Raw genomic sequence first — 21,453 nt, forward strand, 5'->3', positions numbered from 1 at the left:
CTGGGTTTCTATTTCTTTTTTGTCTTCTCTTTCATTTACTAAGTAAATGGAGCTCCATTTTCGCTGGCAGAGGCACATGGGCCAGTCCTTTGCTGTTTCCAGGGGAGCCCCACGGGCCATATCTAAGCACTCCGTAGGCTGGATGTGGCCCATGGGCCTTGAGTTTGACACTCCTGCTCTAGCTTTATATCGGGTATCAAACTCACAGCGTCATAGCAGCGTCACATGACATATCGGGAATTTTTTTCCTCTTCATTAAACCGGGCGTGGGTGTGACCAGTGCGTGACGCATCCGACCCCGGGCCAGGAATTTAACAGCCCTGCCTTATATCATTGATGGTATCTTAGGCCTAACTTCTACCAGTCTCTGACAACTCACATCCTAGCCCTGACAGGTAGATGGTTAGTCTGTCCTTGCCTTTTTTTATTTATTTATTTATTTATTTTTATATGCCGCCCTTCTCCGGAGACTCAGGGCGGCTTACAATGCATTAAGCAATAGCCCTCATACTTTTGTATATTTTATACAAAGTCAGCTTATTGCCCCCACAAACGGGTCCTTATTTTACCCACCTTAGAAAGGATGGAAGGCTGAGTCGACCTTGAGCCTGGTGAGAATTGAACTCGCAGTAATTGCAGGCAGCTGGATGTTAAATGCTGCCTTAGTAGGAGGCATTACCCTCCTACGCCACTCAGGCCTTTGCAAGATAAAGGAGAAAATGCAAGAAAAAGAATAATGGCAACAAAGGCAAAACATTATACAGAAAGAGAAGGGCTGGGAAGGTTAAGCTACCTGAGAAATCCTTCTTCTTTCTGCTTGTCCTATAAGGATGGCCTGCCAGTTTAGTGTGGATTTTGTGTAAATTATTTCGATGCAGACTACAGAGGAAAATGTAGCAATGGTGGAGGAGGAGGAAATCTTGGAGATTTGTTGTTAAGCTTTGCTCAAAGCTTAGGTTTAACTCTTACCCAAGTGAGACTTAATCTTGGACTGTGTTGTTTCAGATTGGCATGGGATGGGAGAGAGAAATAATGCCATTTGTATTATTGTTGCTATTGTTCCTTTGGTATTAGCTACAAAGTCACCAGTCAATTGATACACAAATAAAACATTAAAACATTGATAGCAGCAGTAAACTGTAAAAGCTAAAACCATTTGAAACATTAAAATCACATTGTAAGAAACACAAATGATCTTAAGCATGAAAACCACAATTAATCATGAGACAACATTGAACTAGCTCATTGCAGGAGATTTACATGACTGAATACTAACTGGGACTCTATACCACCATTTTGTAGACTTTGGCAGTTGGTGGTACATCAAGTTAAACAAACAGAAATCATACCTCATCAAGGGATACTAAAAGGTAGGAGAAATCCAGCTCTATTCAAAAGCCATAAAATAGTTCTGTTGACTATAGGGAAGAAATCCAAAATTCATACAGACAATACTTCAGTCCACCCCAAATACTGTATGTAACCTTCCCTGCACATTTTTGAGTGTCACGAATCGGAGATCGGAAAGAATGGGGGGAAAGAGAGGAAGGAGAAAATTGTGACTGACCTTGGAACTATCTCTTCATCAACCTACACAGCTGGATGGAATGATAAACGACTTGTATTTTTAACAAATGCAGAGTAGAGTTATGTTGTGACGAAAGTTCTTTCTGCGCCCGCTGGGAAGCACAAACAAGTGAATGACTATAAATTCTCCATTTCTAGAAATATAACTTCCAGCTGTTAAGTCAATGGTTTTTCTTCCCTTTATAACCTAGCAAGATGTACAGATATTTTGGTCGATAAAAAACAACAACAAACAAACCAGAAGAGAAAACAACTGTCTTTATATTAATATACTGTATATAATTTAGACTGTTGTTTAATAATCACAAAAGGCAAAGCCTATATGAGTACAATTAGATAATGAAGGGAGGGAATGGATGCAGGACAGGCAGAAAGTAATATTTTTAATTGACATACCGTTACTCCATGTTACTACCAATTACCTAATAGCAACAGTGTGAACAGCTTGCAAAGGAAATAAGACAAATTCCCAAATGAAGCTAATAGTATTAGAAGTAGCACTTAGACTTATATACCACTTCACACTGCAAATAAAAGCCCTCTCTAAGCAGTTTACAGAGTCAGCATATTTGCCCCCAACAATCTGGGTTCTCATTTTACCCACCTCGGAAGGATGGAAGGCTGAGTCAACTTTGAGCCTGGTGAGATTCAAACTGCCAAATTGCAGGCAGTCGGCAGTCAGCAGAAGTAGCCTGCAGTATTGCATTCTAACCACTGCGCCACCGCTGCTCTTAATCATGGGTGCCAGGCATGATGCCTGTATGTTACCAGCAATATTAAAGGTAAAACAATTTTGTATTGTTTCCTTGCTTATGGGCTTCCCAGAAGAATCTGATAGAACACTATTGGGGGGGGGAACTTGATTAGTTGGATTTTCATCTCCTGTTCTTTGACTGCATAGCTACTTTTCTTTAGCCAGATTGATGATGGTGTTATCTATTCAGTCATCTCTAACTCTTGATGATTCTATGGGCCAGGTCCTTCCAGGGGTGGGTTTCACTTACTTTTACCACCGGTTTGCATGCTCACTTGGCGCACACACCATCCGCACATGCAGTCAGCCATCCATGAATGCTCCCGGCCTCGAAAACATGCCTAACTGAACTGCAGAAAAAACAATTGCTACCAACCTGCCTTCCATTGAGGACCTGTATAATACATGAGTCAAAAAGAGGGCTGTGGAAATATTTTCAGGCACCTCACCTCCTGGACATAAACTGTTTCAACTCTTAACCTCAAAATGACGCTATAGAGCACTGCACACCAGAACAACTAGACACAAGAACAGTTTTTTCCTGAATGCCATCACTCTGCTAAATAATTACCCCAACACTGTCAAACTACTTACTAAGTCTGCATTACTATTAATCTTCTCATCGTTCCCACCACCCATCTCCTCCCACTGATGACTGTATGACTATAACCTTGTTGCTGGTATCCTTAAGTTTTATATTGATACTGTTTCCTGGTTGCTTATTTGTACCCTATGACTATCATTAAGTGTTGTACCTTATGATTCTTGATGAACGTATCTTGTCTTTTTATGTACACTGAGAGCATATGCACCAAGACAAATTCCTTGTGTGTCCAATCACACTTGGCCAATAAAAAATTCTATTCTATTCTATTCTATTCTAGTCTAGTCTAGTCTAGTCTAGTCTAGTCTAGTCTAGTCTAGTCTAGTCTAGTCTAGTCTAGTCTAGTCTAGTCTAGTCCAGTCCAGTCCAGTCCAGTCCAGTCCAGTCTGGTCTAAATAGGAGAGCATAGAGCCAGGGCGGGTGGGCAGGTGGGCTGGCCCACCCGTGATCTCTGCTACAGATTCATCCGAACTGGTCCGAACTGGCTGAATACCACCTCTGGGTCCCTCCACATTCTCTGATCTTGCACTACTTCTTTGAGTTTTTCTGTGTCAGCTGGTGTAAGCTATGATGGTGTCCAGCCACTGGGTTCTTTGGCAGTCTAGTTTCCTTTTACTGCTAACTCTTCCAAACGTAATTGTTTTCTCCAGTGAATTCCCCAGCAGGACATGGCCAACATAAGTGGGACTTAGCCAAATGAGATACAAACAAGTTCATGGGCTGTAGAAGTGGTCTATCTATCAATTTGGGCTTTGAGATCTTTCAATAGATAGCTTTTTCTTTCTTGGGTGTCCTTGCAGATTGGAAAAAGCTTTTAGGTGATAAGACTTATGTTCTCAAATACCTTCTCCGTAGAGGTTTACTTGTCATCTACTTTCTTGTCTTTTTGACAGCAGGCAATCTCCTTTCCTTTTCTCCCTTGGCATTTCGACCTCTTTTAGTATTTTATTTAATTTTAGCCTAATAGTTTTATTCCTTGCAACTTGACTTTTTGGGAGGCGTATTTTCATTCTTTACTGTATTAAATGTGGTGCATTTCATTAGACTGTTGTTGAGAGAGAGAGAAAAGAAATACCTTGCAAGCTGCCCCGAGAATTGTTTATTGTAGGCAAACTTATAAATGCTTTCAGTCAGAAATGAAGTTAACAAAATAACAGGAACACTGTTCTGTTTTCTTCTTCTTCATGCACATGAAGCACGTGCACGAAGAGAACCGGTAGTAAAGCCGGTTTACTGCACAGGTGCCATGTCTGATCCATTTTTTAAAATAAATTAGAGGTTGATCTAAATTGTTGACATCATTGGTGCCAAGGTTCATAAAGAGTCAGGATCTGCTAGAGCCCAGAATTTCATATATGAGTATTTATTTATTTCTTTATTTGTTCAACTTGTATGCTGCCTTTCTCTGAAGACTCAAGGCGGCTTACAATGCATTTAAAAACCATATATAAAACATTAAAAGTTAAACTATTAAAAACAATTAAAACCCATTCACACCATTCATGGCCGGATCTCGCCAGATCGCAACAGCGAGATCAACGGCCCCAGGCCTGCCGGAAGAGCCAGGTCTTCACCACTTTTCGGAAGGCCAATAGGGTGGGGATGGTCCGGACCTCAGGAGGTAACTGGTTACAGAGAGCTGGGGCAGCCACAAAGAAGGCCCTCCCCCGCCGGCCCGCCAGCCGGCATTGTTTAGCTGACGGGACCCTGAGGAGACCAACTCTGTGGGATCTTACTGGTCGCTGGGAGCTATGCGGTAGAAGGCGGTCTCGAAGATACCCTGGCCCTGAGCCATGTAGGGCTTTAAAGGTAATAACCAACACCTTGAATTGTGACTGGAGACCAATAGGGAGCCAGTGCAGCTCACAGAGAATTGGTGTAATGAGGGTGTACCTAGGTAGGACCATCATTTGTGGATTTGTGTCAGTCTCTCATTGTGTCAACAGTATTTCATAATCAGATCCTGCATATTAAGAAATCTTATTTTTTATTCATGTGAGTCTTTCATATTTAAGCAGCATTCAAACATATTCATTTTCCTGTCTACCATTCCAGCCACCTAAAGTGATTGAATATACAGAAAGAAAATCCTACTGGTAAGGTCTATACAAGAGTAGAACCAGGGATGGGCTTCTGAGGGGTTTGGGAGAACCTCTAACTAAGATTCTGTGCAGTTCGGACAACCCCCAGATCCCACTCAGGGCTGGCCCTGCCCACCCCACCCTTCCCCTCCTGGGAGTCCCCACACAGCCCGTTTTGGATGCAGGTAAGTGCAGGGCATGCGGATGCTCGGGGGGGGGCGAAAAACGGGCCTACCGGAAGTTCATGAAGGCCAGAAACGAGCCTGTTTCTGGCCTCCAGACAGCCTCCAGAGCCTGGGGAGACCGTTTTCGCCCTCCTGGAGGCTTGAGGAAAGACTCCGGAGCCCAGGCAGGGCAAAAATGCCCCCCCTGCCGTGGTACAGAAGGCCAACTAGGCAACACCCACCATGGCCATACCCATCCAGCAACCAGGGTGAGAACGCCTTGCTAATTTTTTTTTTAATAAAAGTTTTTTTAAATTTTTTTTAAAACAAACAAACACATAATACCTCAATCCTTCTGTGTGTCTTCTCTGTGTTTCTTCTGTGACTTCTTTTTATTACTCCTCCTATCTTCATTTCTCCTTGATAGTTTCCATTTCTCTCTTGCGATATTGCCCCCAAATTACAATACATTTAATATAACATTCTCCTTATTTAATTATCACAATCTTTATCTATATCTCTTTTTTATCCAATCATCAAATTTCCCCCACATCTTATAATAGTCCATATCCTCTCTCTTTAATCATCAAAGTTAATCTGTTCATTTCTGCACAATCTAATTCATGGTGGGTACCAGGAACGCAGTAGCTCAGTGGCTAAAACACTGAGTTTGTCAATCAAAAGGTCGGCAGTTCAGCGGTTCGAATCCCTAGTGCTGCATAATGGGGTGAGCTCCCATTACTTGTCCCAGCTTCTGCCAACCTAGTAGTTCAAAAGCACGTAAAAAATGCAAGTAGAAAAATAGGGACCACCTTTGGTGGGAAGGTAACAGCGTTCCGTGCGCCTTTGGCATTTAGTCATGCCGGCCACATGACCACAGAGATGTCTTCAGACAGCGCTGGCTTTCGGCTTTGAAACGGAGATGAGCACCACCCCCTAGAGTCGGGAATGACTAGCACATATATGCAAGGGGAACCTTTACCTTTTTATTCCAAATGTAGTCTTACCAGTACAGTAAGTAGGGTCACTAAATTTCACGTCAGTGTAGTTTTCTGCTGACTCAGGAATGGGGGGAGGCTGATCATTTCAGCTATGGGGAAGGCCCTCATTCCCCATACAATGACATAAGAAACTACTGACTCTGTACATAAAAGCAAGCCCTTACAATTCACCCGTAAGACAGTAAATTATCTCTTCCATTCAACGCTATCTCAAGGCAGGCACTCCTTATTCCATTTCTGCTTTTCCAGGCAAGCTGGTAAAGAATAATTGCGGCTTTGCATTGTTGGTCTTTGATGTCATTCCAGTTTTTCAAGAATACCTGTGTGGAGGCTTACAAAGAGAGGGTAAAAAGAAAAGAAAAAACATGAACCAATGAATGGTGTGGCAGGTATGTCTGGCCCTTGTCATGTGTACGCACACATTTTTGTGATTATTGCAACAGTAGGGCAGAGGAAGAAAACAGAAAAAGGGTGACTCAGGAAAAAAAAGAAAAGGAAAGGAAAGAAATTGGAATCTTACCTGTCAGTGGAGATCAACCTTTGTCAACCTCATTGGACAGGGACAATCGATGTAACAACAGATCTGAAGGATTCCAGGCTGGGGAATCTTTTTTTTCCAAGGACAGTGCTAATAGGATCTGAATGTCCTCTGCAAAAGGAAAGGAGGAAGACATTTTCAATGCATGGTACAGGGGTTATCTTGATTTTTCTTGAAAATCAGAGGGAGTGGAATGAGCTCCTCATGGCCTTGACTTTGTGGAATACACCAGCAACTGTTGCTCTCCTGCCAAAATGTCCTGTAGGTGAGTTCACATATTCTACTATACTGTCATTTCTTTAGCTATGGATTATTATTATTATTATTATTATTATTATTATTATTATTATTATTATTATTATTATTGAATTTCTATACCGCCCTTCTCCCTGAGGACTCAGGGCGGTGTACAGCCAAAATTAAAAAACATGCAGGACAAATATTAAAAAACAATTAAAAGATATATAAATTAAAACTCATTACCAATTAAAACGTTTAAAACATTTAAAAACAATTAAAAATTTCATCTTAAGCCAGCCCAGCTTAAGATGACAAAGGCATTGTAGCAGTGGTGGGATTCAAATAATTTAACAACTGGTTCTCTGCCCTAATGACTGGCTGGGTGGGCGTGACCATGGTGGGTGTGTGGCCAGGCAGCACTCTGCCTCCTGCACCACCCTGGGAGTGAAAATGGGCCACGGTGGGTGTGCCACACACACACACACACACACACACACACTGTGCCCCATTTTGGGCCTCCCTGCACTTACCTGGGAGCCAAAGTGGAGACTCCTGGAAGGGGCAGGGCAGGGTGAGGCCAGCCAGCAATTTAACTACCGGTTCGCCCGAATTGGCCCAACCGGCTGAATCCCACCCCTGCATTGTGGCCTAGTTCATATATGGCATTCAACTGTAGTCTATAACCCACAGTGTTTGAGTTCACACATATGACATGAAGTCACAAGTGAACCCAATCTGGCTTAGTATCATAACAGAATAACATAATTGGAAGGGACCTTGGATGTCTTATAGTCCAACATGCTCAAGCAGGAAACCCTATACCAGTGATGGCAAACCTTTTTGGCACCAAGTGCCCAAACCCAGCGCCGGAAACCCAAAGACCAGCTGGCCGGCATGCACATGCCTGTTTTTTGGCCATTTATCAGACCGTTTTCCAGTGCTCTGGCACCTACGAAGACCTGCTGGTCGGCACGCTGGAAAGCAGAAGAGAAGCTGGCGATGGCATGCGTGCCCACAGAGAGGGCTCTGCGTGCCACCTCTGGCACGCAGGTTCACCATCATGACCCTATACCATTCCAGACAAGTGCCCGTCCAGTCTTTTCTTAAAAGCTTCCGGTGATGGAGCACCCACAACTTCTGAAGGCAAGCTGCCCCACTGGTTGATTGTCCTCACTGTTAGGAAATTTCTCTAGGTTGCTTCTCTCCTTGATTAGTTTCCATCCATTGTTTCTTTATCTTGCCTTCTGGTGCTTTGGAAAATAGGTTGACCTCCCTCTCCTTTTGATGTTTGGTTTTAGTCCTGGGCCAACTCATTTCTTTGTCCTGGCCCCATTTTTTTTTTTTTTTGCAATACAGCCCCCACCCTAACATCCAAAGATGCTATGTGAGTGTTGCCTCCAAAATGTTTTGTTTTTCTTAAGTTCTTTCTTTGATGTTTCCATTTTACTGTTTAGTCAATGAGTTGACTGTTTAGTCAACTCAAAGATTGACATAATGCAACTGTCCCAAAAGAACAATTTGTAGGTTGCTGGCTTCAGCAGCGTCATTAGCCAGTTGGCTGAGCTCTTATTCAGTCCTGGTTGAGATGACTCTTGATTCCATCATTAGCTTTTGGCTGGTCCCCATAAAAACAGCAATTTTACATTCACTTTGATCACTCTGTGGAAAGAGCTAGGAGATGCTCCTTTCAGTCTGCTTCACCAGCCAAGGTTTTTGTATCAAAGAAATCTATAATATTCATGAACTGTTTGGGTGCAATGGTGGAAACTATCACCAACCACCAATCAAACTGAGTGACCAGACCTACAGCTCCGTTGTTCAGCATCAGGAATTTCAGTAGAAATATTTATAGCTTCTAAATCAGTGGTGGGTTCCTCCCGGTTCGGTCCGGTTCGGCCGAGCCGGTAGCGGTGACGATATGACATCACCAAACCAGTCCTCCCCCCCCCCGCCCTCCCACCCACGTTATTCTTACCTTTTATTTGGTCCCACCCCCAATCTATTGCTGCCTCCTGAGTCCCAGCTGATGACTAGAGGGAAAAAAACTGTTTAAACTCTTGCCACTGGGCTTCAAAGGGCCGTCCTACAGCTGATCAGTGTTAAAAGCAAACAAATGAGTTGGGTCGTAAGTGCGAGGACTGGTTGTAAGTGTGAGGACTGGTCGCAGGTACGAGGACCTTCCAGAAATGACTCTGACCAGCTACCACGCCCACCTAGTCACATGACCTCCAAGCCACACCCACAAAATAAGCCACGCCCATAGAACCAGTAGTAAAAAAATTTAGAACCCACCCCTGTTCTAGATTCAGGGTTCTCAAGGGTTTGGAATGTCTCTCACTGGCAGCCTCAGATGACGTGTAAATGATCTAGAGCAGGGGTCAGCAACCTTAAGCACTCAAAGAGCCACAAAGATCCTAACTGGAAGCCCCTGTTCAATCCTGGAGCCGAACGGAAGTCCAGTTCCCCCATCGTAGAGTCTCCTCCTAACGTGGCATCCTTTTTCCTCTACCTGTCCTAACCAAAATCCCTGTCAATTGTGGAGCTGACCAGCAACAGGGAGCCGCAGCAGAGGGATGAAAGAGCCACATGCGGCTCCAGAGCCACGGGTTCTTCAGAGCCCCTGAAGAGACGAGAGATGCTTCTGCTATTATACCCCACTGAAAGAGGCAGGCAAAAGGATTGGTCATTTGCATATAGAAGAAAAATATCTACCCCATCGTTCATATTCCAAAAGACTTTGTGCTCCTATCATACCATTTTCAGACAATCCCATCATCTGCATCAAGAATTTTCAAAAAGTCAGATGCTGTGGCTTATTGTCTGCTCTGCTCAATGCAGCCACCGCCAAAGTTTTATTAGTATAATGTTCCCAAGGCTGTAATAGCAGAGGTACAAAATAATGCTATGGAAAAACTAGGTAGGGTAAAGATACAATGCCCTCTGCTTTTCTTTCTTTCTTTCTTTCTTTCTTTCTTTCTTTCTTTCTTTCTTTCATTCATTCATTCATTCATTCATTCATTTATTTTTAAATTTATATACCGCCCTTCTCCCTGAGGACTCAGGGCAGTGAACAGCCAAGTAAAAGCATAAACTACAAACATTAAAATACAATTAAAAAGATATATATAAATTTGGCCCCATGATTAAAAACAATAACAAACAATTAAAAACATTTTAAAAAGTGTTAGGCCAGCCCGGTTTGCTGGAAAAAGAAGTTTTTAAGGGCACGGCCCTTTCTTTTCTTTTTTTCTTTTCTTTTCTTTTCTTTTCTTTCCTTTTCCTTTCCTTTCTTTTCTTTTCTTTTTTTGGCATCCTTACCGTTTTCTCTTCAAATACTAAAAGAAGAAAGGCTGGGCTATAAATAAAATAATGTTAATAAATGAGCAACTGCATTTTGAGGGATAAGATTCAAGAATTATAATGTCACAATACACACAACAATCTTATACAGATTAAAGTCATTTAACCCAAAGTTTTGGGTGTGGTCCAGGGGTGAAATGCTACCGGTTCACTCCGGTTCGGGCAAACTGGTAGTGATAAAAACTATCAGTTCGGGCAAACCAATAGTAAAAATGCTTTTTAAAAAGTTTTTAAAAAGGTTCCAACAATTGCACAGTACAGCTGTGATCGTCAGAACCTTTTTTTTACTTTTTTAAAGCATTTTTTTACTACTTATTTGGCCGAACTGGTAGTAAAAAAATGCTTTTAAAAAGAAAAAAAAAGGCCACGCCCACCCAGTCACATGACACCCCCACCAAGTCATGCCCATCAAGCCATGCCCACAGAACCGGTAACAACAAATTTTACATTGCACCACTGGTGTGATCTTCAGATTTTCCCCATTGTTGTTACCAAGTTGTGATTTAAATATCAGGAAGGGTTATTATTATACACATGACTGAAGAATAATTGTGTTAGATGTCAACCTTCCCTAGACTAACAGCTGAATAGAAAGCTCTCAGGCAGCGATTCAAGGACACACATTCAATAAGAAAGGTTGTATTACAAATATTAGAAGAGCTGATGGTTGGAAGGAAACCAATAATCACCAACTGGGAGAATTGAGGAATATAGAGAGAGGCAGAGAGGGAACACAAATCCCAAAGGTCGGCACTTCAGCGGTTCGAATCCCTAGTGCCACTTAACGGGGTGAGTTCCCATTACTTGTCCCAGCTTCTGCCAACCTAGCAGTTCGAAAGCACGTAAAAAAATGCAAGTAGAAAAACAGGGACCACCTTTGATGGGAAGGTAACAGCGCTCCGTGCGCCTTTGATGTTTAGTCATGCCAGCCACATGACCACGGAGACGTCTTCGGACCACGCTGGCTCTTTGGCTTTGAAATGGAGATGAGCACCGCCCCCTAGATTTGGGAACGACTAGCACATATATGCGAGGGGAACTTTTACCTATATTGCTATCTCACTCACGCATCCCTGTATCCTCAAAGCACAACGGTCTCCCCAGCCAAAAACTATTAGAAAAACAACATCCAAAAAGAGCTAATTTAGAACAGCCTGATTATTAAATGTATTGCCATATTTTGGTTTGGCTAATATATTCCACAGGTTTTCGAGCTGAAGGATCTCGAGCAAGACAAAACGACGTTCAAGAAAAGGAAATCAACATCTTGCTAAATTGCATGTTTTGGGAGGGAAAAAAATCCTATAATTGAGGCTGGTGCTTCATTTCCATTTGTAAAACAGATTGAGTTTCCCTTCCATCTACTAATGGATTTGGTTTATCTCTTCCACTAATTACTGGCATTTGCATGGTTGCTACAGACCATTTGTTAACAGGAGGTTCGCTTGGAAAAAGTCAGCTTGACATGGTTAACCTATGAATTACTGGCAAGCTGTGAAAATATGGATGCAAATAGGGACTTTTCTGCTTCTAAATCTGACCAGAAGAACAATAGCAATCTTTCTTGCTTGAGGTATTTGCACAGGAGTAATAATTGCAATGGTTTAGGATACCTGCATTTCTGGCTCCAAACCTCTAATTAAACTGTTATTTTCAACTATGAACTTTCAGAAGCTGAATAAAAAAGTTTCCTGAAGCTTTGCTGTGAAAAAAAGTACATTTAAAGCTAATTGCATCCATTTAATTACTCTCTTTCCTATGGTGCACATCATTTTCTGGTTCAACGTCAGCTCATGGAATGTATGTATTGGGGGCCATTTATGGGTGGGACAAGAGAGAAATGGGGTGGGCTTGCCAAGAGTAAAAAGCAGAGTTTCTTAAACTGCATCCACTTTGCAATTAGAATTGTAGTTGCACTGTAGATAATCCTTGATTTATGACCAGGGGTGAAATGCACCCGGTTCGGACCGGATCGCCCGATCCGGTAGCGATGGCGATGGGTGGTTCAGAGAAATGGTAGCAGAAATCCCTGCCCCCCCCCCACATGCCCAGCTGAGCCATGCAATCATCAGAGGCTTTTTTTTTACTTTTAAAAGCATTTTTTCTACAACCTCTTCAGCCGAAAAAATGCTTTTAAAAGGAAAACAAAAAGCCTCTGATGATCGTGCAGCTCAGCTGGGATCGTCAAAGGCTTTTAAAAGAAAAAAAGCCTCTGCTGATCAGGCAACTCAGCTTGGATCGTCAGAGGCATTTAAAAGAAAAAAACCCTCTGACGATCCAAGCTGAGTTGCCTGATTGTCAGAGGCATTTAAAAGAAAAAAACCCTCTGACGATCCAAGCTGAGTTGCCTGATTGTCAGAGGCATTTAAAAGAAAAAAACCCTCTGACGATCCAAGCTGAGTTGCCTGATCGTCAGAGGCATTTAAAAGAAAAAAACCCTCTGCCGATCAGGCAACTCAGCTGGGATCGTCAGAGCCTTTTAAAAGCATAAAAAATGCTTTTAAAAGGCTCTGACGATCCCAGCTGAGTTGCCTGATCGGCAGAGCCTTTTAAAAGCATGTTTTTTATAACCTCTTCAGCTGAAGAGATTGTAGAAAAAAATGGTTTTAAAAGTAAAAAAAAAAAAAATTGGCCACGCCCACCCAGTCACATTATCCCCCCCCACCAAGCCACGCCCACTGAACCGGTAGTAACAAATTTTAGATTTCACCACTGCTTAGGATCCTAATGGATCCTGCCCATTACAGTCGTAATTTGTGAGGGTCAGAAAGTATGTTACCATGCAACCAAATTCACTTTGATGACCTTTTTTGTGATGGTCTTTAAATGAAGGCTGTGCTCATTAAGCAAACCCATTGTTCACTGTTTTTGCTAGAAACAGTACATAAGCACTGGTTTTCAGTAAAAATGCTGTAAATCACAGTCACACATCCACTGGATGCAGCAAACAGCAGTAAATGTAGGCCAAGCACCCAAAATAACAGAATAACATAGTTGGAAGGGACCTTGGAGGCAGTGGTGAAATGTAAAATTTGTTACTACCAGTTCTGTGGGCGTGGCTTGGTGGGGGTTAATGTGACTGGGTGGGCGTGGCCAACTTTTTTTTTTTTACTTTTAAAAGCATTTTTTTCTACAACCTCTTCAGCCGAAGAGGTTGTAAAAAACATGCTTTCAAAAGGCTCTGACGATCAGGCAACTCAGCTGGGATTTTTTTTTTTACAACCTCTTCAGAGTCTTTTAAAAGCATTATTTCTACAACCTCTGAAGAGGTTGTAAAAAAAATGCTTTTAAAAGGCTCTGACGATCCCATCTGTGCCGCACGATCATCAGAGGCTTTTTTTTTTAACTTTTAAAAGCATTTGTAGAAAAAATGCTTTTAAAAGTAAAAAAAGAAAAGCCTCTGATGATCGCGCAGCTCAGCGGGGCATGTGGGGGGGGCGTCTGTGCAGGGATTTCTGCTACCAGTTCTCCGAATCACCCACCGCCATCGCTACTGGATCGGGTGATCCGGTCCGAACCGGGAGCATTTCACCCCTGCTTGGAGGTCTTCTAGTCCAAACCTAGAGCCTTGGTAGTACAGGGGTTTAAGGCACCCTGTTATTAAGCTGGTTATTAAGACCAGCTGCCTGCAATTACTGCAGGGTTCGAATCTCGCCAAGGCTCAAGGTTGACTCAGCCTTCCATCCTTTCTAAGGTAGGTGAAATGAGGACCCAGTTTGTGGGGGCAATAAGCTGACTTTGTATAAATATACAAAAGGATGAAGGCTATTGCTGAGCACATTGTAAGCCGCCCTGAGTCTTCGGAGAAGGGTGGCATATAAATCAAATTAAAAAAAAAAAACAACCTCTGCTCAGGCAGGAAACTGAATGGAGGTGGGGAGGACAGTCATCATAATCTTGGAACAAGATCATAGGTACCTTTTGGATAGTCCATTGTAATTTAGAATGGTTGCTAAGAGCGCCAGTGGTAAGTTGAGGGCTCCCAGAATTAGAACCATGGTTCTTTCCCCATTACAAGGCTGAAATGTTCTCTGCCCATTCTTGAACTGGTAGAATACTATACCAGCATGAAATTTCTGATCTCAGCTTTTAGTGTCTTTGTTCTCGGTTATTACAGTCCCGAAGATATTTGGTAGTTATTGGATGACAAAATCTAGTAGGTATTGGGTGACAAAACCTGCCAATTTTAAACACCTTGAAACTGCTCTTGGAAAATACAGATAGTCCTTGACTTACAACAGTTCATTTAGTGACTGTTCAAAGTTAGAACGGCACTGAAAATAGGGACTTATGACCATTTTTCACACTTATAACTTTTCTAGCAATCCCATGATCAAACTTCAGATGCAATTGGTTCATGCTTATGACTGTTGCTGTGCCCTTAAGGCAGTGGTGAAGTGTAAAATTTGTTACTACCTGTTCTGTGGGCGTGGCTTAGTGGGGTGGGTAATATGACTGAGTGGGCGTGGCCAACTTTTTTTTTTTTTTACTTTTAAAAGCATTTTTTCTACAACCTCTTCGGCTGAAGAGGTTGTAAAAAAAATGCTTTTAAAAGCCTCTGACGATCCCAGCTGACTTGCTTGATCGGCAAAGGCTTTTTTTCCTTTTAAAAACATTTTTTCTATAACCTCTTCGGCCGAAGAGATTGTAGAAAAAATGCTTTTAAAAATTAAAAAAAAAAAGCCTCTGATGAGTACACAGCTCAGCTGGGCATGGGGGGCGGGGCAGGGATTTTTGCTACCGGTTCTCCGAACCACCCGCCTCCATTGCTACCGGATCAGGTGATCCGGTCCGAACCAGGTGATCCGGTCCGAACCAGGAGCATTTCACCCCTGCCTTAAGGTCATGCGATTCCCTCTTGCAACCTTTTGACAAGCAAAGTCAATGGGGAGGCCACTTAACAGCCGTGTGTCTAAATTATCATCTGCTGTGATTCACTTAATGACTGTTAAGAAAGGTCATAAAATGAGACAAAGCTCACTTAACAGCTATCTCGCTTAGCAACGGAAATGTTGGGCTCAATTGTGGTCATAAGTCAAGGACTATCTATACTGGAATAAAAGGGGAATTTTAGCAGCTGTACAGAGAAGAACTATTTAAACTTGTCAGGGGGTTGGAGATGAGATAAAGGGAAAACACTACTCAGAAACTGAAAGAGTTAAAGATGACTTCCATTGTTCCTCCTCTTTTCCCTCCCTCCTCCTTGGATGTTTTATCCTAATGTAGTTGGAAATCTCTGAAGCAGAATTATTCCAAAGATGGTTTTAATCCTTTGGGGAAATAAATCAGCTGCAATTAGGAGTATTCTTGCTTTGCTTTCCATGCATTTGAACAACTTTGAGATCACTACATTTAGTTTTCCTGAAAAACTTCATAAAAATACATTCAGGTTTAAATACATACATTTCCTATTAGGCAACTGGGGGAAAATGCAATGGATGTGTTTTCACTTAGATATAATTGCTTTTGAAAAACAAATAAAAGAGCTGCTAAACAATACCAGTCTTTGTGATATAAGTATATTTTATCTGTAGCTGATTAGAGTGGACTCCTTCAATAAGAACTTGATAGTTACTGGCAGTGTATCCCTCTTAACATCACACCAAGAGGTTCATCTTAATGAGCATGAAAATAATACCAGCATGAAGTAGAAGCTCTATTGTTCATAATTAAAAAGTTTCAGTGTTGCATTAAGGCAGATACAGTAATTATGATTGTATGAAACTCCTTACATTTCTGGAAAAAAATAGGGGGCTATCCAATTCCCATAATACCTTGAGAGTTTCATCTCTTTAGATTACTTATAAATTGTTCAAAATTTTTTTGCCCATAATACAACTGTGGGTCTAGTACATTTATTAAATTTAAACTCCTTAAATTTCTGGAAAAAAATAATAATGGGCTGCCCAATTCCCATAATACCTCGGGACAGTTTCCATCTCTTTAGATTATTTAAATTTGTTCAAAGGACTTTTGGTCATAATACAGGTTCGGGTCTAGTATATTTGTTTATTAAATTTATATGATTAATTTTGATATCGGGAGATATGGAGAAACCTGGCCCTTAGAATCCCCAAAAGTCGGACATGACTGAATGAATAACATCATGATTAATTTTAAAAAAAACTTAAAAAACAACGAACTACATTCAAGCTTTTTATTGTCAGAACTTGAGAATGTCATCTTCTGAAAGTCTTGGATTGCTTAGATCAAGTCATAGCTTCCAAGGGACATACCCAATTACCATAAAAAAATCCCATTGAAGATTTTTCTAGAAGAATCAGAGTGTCTTTCAAATGTATTGAAATATAATTTCCCCCTTATACTAGGAATTTATCGTGTCAATGTCAGAACTGCTACCTCACGCCTGCATTTGGTACCAGTCTGCCATGAACCCTGGGAGGAGGGTGAGAGGAAGGGTGAGTGCTTGGGGGAAAAGTGAAAGTTACAAAAGTGAAGGTCATCTTGCTATGAGAAAAATGCAGCTGCGAACCAGGCTACAATCAAAGTGGTCATTTCAAAAACATCTCCTAGGAGAGTGATTGGACCGTGGGGTGAGCCACCAATGAGAAGTGCCTAAATGGTGAAAAGCTTTCATTTGGGGAATTGGCCCGTAACTTTCAGTTCTAGCTTTGCAGTATTGTACTTCACTTGGCTTCTAGCAGGGGTGAAATTCACATACTGTAGCAACTGGTTCACCCATAAGCAGAAATGTGAGCATGCGCACATGTGTGCAACATCACAAAACAGGGTAATTCACTCACACATGCCATCTGCACATGCATGCGACATCAAACAACATGGCAATTCGCTCACACGTGCTGTCCGCAGATGCGTGTGGTATCAAAAACACAGCGCTATAGCACGGGATTGCGCCCGGGCAGGTGGGAGGCCACCCACAGGTCACCACTACCGGTTTGCCCAAAGCGGTCCGAACTGGGTGACTACCACCTCTGGGTTGGACACACCCAATTTTAATGAAACCAACCTGACCTATATAATATTGAAGTTTTATAGTAAACATGTTGTTTGTGGTGAGTTTGATTCTTGGTGACTTCATGGTCTCGAAGTGTTTGTTATTGCTTTCTGGATTTTTTTTTTTTTTTTACTTCATGAGGTGATTTATAGGCCTGAGATTTCTAGATAATCCAAGTGCTAAGTAGGTAGAAGTCTTGTTTTGTTTTAATTAGACAGTATTGGTTAGATGCTACCATCTAACTGGACCAATAATAGACAAACCTATATGCAAATTGTAGTGACACCAAAATGTGCAAAGTCCTCCACCTTTCAGAAGATTACCTAAGAAGAAATAAGCAAGCATAAATCATTGACCTATGCAGAGTTACACCATAATAACAGTTATTCTGTTCGTGTCTGCTTGAAAATTGTATGTTGGCTTGTAGCCCAAGTTTTAATCCGGAATAAGTTAAATTGAAATCAGTGGGCCCTACTTTTGACAAGACATGCATAGGACTGCAGTATAAAGAGCCACAAATAAAAATACCAAAGTGGAAAAATAAAGATGCAGTGTACATCAGCAAATCATTTGGGAAAACACGTACTCATATATTCCTAAATTAAAAATAAGCAACGTTATTTACAGAGAGTTATAATTCAAACGCCTACAGAGACTAGATGGGGGGAAAATAGAAGAAATATCTATCCATCTATCCAAGAGAAACATAAACTTGTTTTATCTGATCTTTTCATTGAATTACTTTCACAGATTGTTTTGCTGTACTAAGTGACAAAAAGCACGATTTCAAAAATAATTGAGAAATCAGCCATCTATTCTATCATTCTATTCATCATTCTAGAATAAATAAACTTTGTAAAATAAAACAGATTGATGTTAATTTAGTCTTCCCTCTGTGAGTCCAATGCAGTAGCCTGATGGGAATGCTCAGCGGTGAAATCCACCAGGTTCTATCCGGCTTGCCAAGCCGGTAGCACCAGCCGCAGAAGGCTCCGCCCACCCATCGGGAAATCATTATGTCCCTTTTTTTTACGTTCTGCACATGCGCAGAAGAGGCACACGCGCACATAGCATGCGCGTGCTCCCACACGCTCCCGTTCCCAAACCGGGAGCGAAGGTACGTGGATTTCATCGCTGGGAATGCTTCAGAAAATGGAACTCTCCAAAACAATTGCCCAAAAATAAATGTACAAAATAAAGGTTACCCTCACCAAGGTTTCAGTGAATGCCAACTAAGGTATAGTCTTCCAGTTTAGACCTGTAATCCTTAGATTTATGAGAGATGCAGACATTGTCCTAGGAGTTTAGCTCAATAAATGTCATACTTCTGAATAGAACTGCATAGAAGTGCATTGTTCCCTTGGGGAGGTTTAGCTCCAAACACAGTTCGTGTCCTAAAGACAGTGATGGGTTTCACATTATGTTACTACCAGTTCACCCCACACGCACATGCATGCTTCGTGCGCGCGCATGCCTGGTTCATGCACGCCCTGCCTTCCGCACATAACGCCAGCCTTCCGCCCATGCGCTTTGCTCGCGCATGCATCTTCCGCGCATGCGCCCCGCCTCAAAAACATGCCTAAATAGGATGGCATAGAGCTGGGGTCGGTGGGCCCACCTGTGATTTTCGCTACCGGTTCGGATGAACCGGTCCAAACCGGCTGAATACCACCTCTGCCTAAAGACACCCTATGGAACTGCAGATGACACTAAACTTCAACTGCAACAGTCTTGGGAGATGTGACCAATGATACCCATCCATTTTGGATACTGAAGAAGAAGAATGTAATCAAGAGACCAAGTTCACATATTATTCTGAATTTTAAACATGGGGTTTTTTGCACCCTTCTCTAAGCAAGAAACCCTCTAGAGATGTGGGGTTTCAGAATTTTCTCGCCAGCTTGACCCTTGCTGAGAATTCTGGAGGTTGAAGCCTTCTTAGCTGGAGGACACACAGATTGAGAAAGGCACATCTCACCCAACAAGCTAAATCAAAATGTTTGGGAATACACAACACAGTAAGTCAAATTTCATTACAGCTTAGCTGAAATCCTCTCTGTGTTCATGTCTAACGAGCCACAACACTTGGCTGCTTTTATTAATGTTCAAAGTCTTTTCTGCATTCTCTGTGGAATCTACGGCCAAAATTCTACAATGAACTCATCATCTCTAGGGTATGCATGTCTAGACAACATAGAGATGATAGAAGCAGAATTAAGCCAGCACTGTCATCCGCATTCAGCAGGAACAACAGCATCCCTCCCCACCCCCACATCTCTTTTCAAATGACTCATGCAGTGGGATTTCCACTCTGTCTTGGGGAAACTCTTTACCGTCTAATACCTTGCATGATTTGGTTTTGACCGTGGGAAACAAAAAGGCAACTTCCAACTTTTATTTCATTTAATTCCTTATTTGTTAGCCTAATGTATTCATTTTCAGTCCACCTTCTTTTTTTTTTTCTCGTGCACATATTTATCTAGAATGAATTATCAGGAGTTTCCCTAAATGAACTAGCCAGGCTCATTTGCATGGTGTCAGACACTTAAAAACAACAACAACAACAATCAGCCTCGCAAGGACCATAGAGAGTAGGTAGCAGAGGTGGTATTCAGCCGGTTTGCACAAGTTCACACGAGCCGTTGGTGGAAATTTGCCGAACAGGTAGCAATGGCCAGCTGGCCACACTCCTGAACTGGGACCCTGGTCGCCGCTCGCTTGCCCACCCACCATGTTCATTGCCACTATGTTCTTCACGCACACACATCCCATTGCCTTGCAAGTCCAATGGGATGCACATGCATGAAGAACATGGTGGCAACGGCAGCAACTTTTTCCACAACCTCTGGTACTTTTCGATGGCTTGTGGCCATCCACCACCTCTCTGAGAGCTGCTTTGTGGCTTTCAAAGAGGCAGCTGCTGGGAGGCTTCTTTGCCAGCTGCTTTCCAGCAGTGGCAGCTGGCTGGGGGCCGCTGAAAACACTGGTCAGCTTGCCTTCTGGACTCTGGACCAGCCGCTGTGGAAGGTAAGCAGCCCGAACAAAGAGGCGGTGGTGGGGGAGGAAGCGGGGCTAGGGCCAGGGCTGCTAAAGGAGGGGAAACGGAGGTGACTGGCAAATGGAGGGCAGGGGTAGATAAGTGGAAATTTCAAAAATTTTCCTACCTTTTCCTGTGGGCATGGCTAGGTTGGGGGTCATGTGACGGAGTAGGCGTGGGTGTGAGTGACATCAAGTTGGCCACGCCCAATTGGTCACATGCCCACCTAGCCACGCCCATCAAATTGGTAGCAAAAGTTTTTGAAACCCACCACTGGTAGGTAGGAACATAATACTATCATCAAAGGGACTGGTAAAAACTGAATTCCCTCCCTTCTTCCCTCCCTCAACCTTTTGGGAGGGGACTAAATAAAAGACAAGACATCTATTTTGCTTGTCCCCTTAAAAATCAATAAAGGAGAATATTTGTAGCTCAGGATTTTTATTTTATTTTTACTTTATTATTCATATTTCTATGTCGCCCACTCTCCGAGGACTCTGGGCGGCTTACACCAAAGACAGTATACTAAATAGCATATTGCCCCCAACAATCTGGGTCCTCATTTTACCCACCTCGGAAGGATGGAAGGCTGAGTCAACCTTGAGCCGGTGAGATTTGATCCGCTGATCTGCTGAACTAGCAGTCAGCTGAAGTAGCTGCAGTACTGCACTCTAACCACCGCACCACTTCTGCTCTTTTGACATGAGGGATCCTTGGTGCTCTCTGAGCTTGCTTGTTTTCCTGCAAACATTTCATTACCCAAACTAGGTAACATCATCAGTGCTAGTAGACTAGCTAGACTAGCTCTGATGTTCTTACCTAGACTGGGCAATGAAACCTCTGCAAAAAAACAAAAACAAAACCCAAGCAAGCTCAGAGAGCACTAAGGACGCCTCCTTAAAAATCCCCCAACACTGGACTAATCAATTTTGTGGTTTAGCACAGGTCCTCAACTTACAACCATTGGTTTAGTGACTATTCAAAGTTACAGTGGCCCTGAAAAAAAAGTGACTTACGACTGATCCTCGCACTTATTACCATTGCAGAATCCCCAGTTGCTACCGGTTCACTCCGCGTGCGTATCTTCTGTGCATGTGGCCGGTCTCAAAAC

The sequence above is a fragment of the Pantherophis guttatus genome, chromosome 6 (genome assembly GCF_059756535.1).
Source record: "Pantherophis guttatus breed Tessera chromosome 6, ASM5975653v1, whole genome shotgun sequence".
Lineage (NCBI taxonomy): Eukaryota > Metazoa > Chordata > Lepidosauria > Squamata > Colubridae > Pantherophis > Pantherophis guttatus.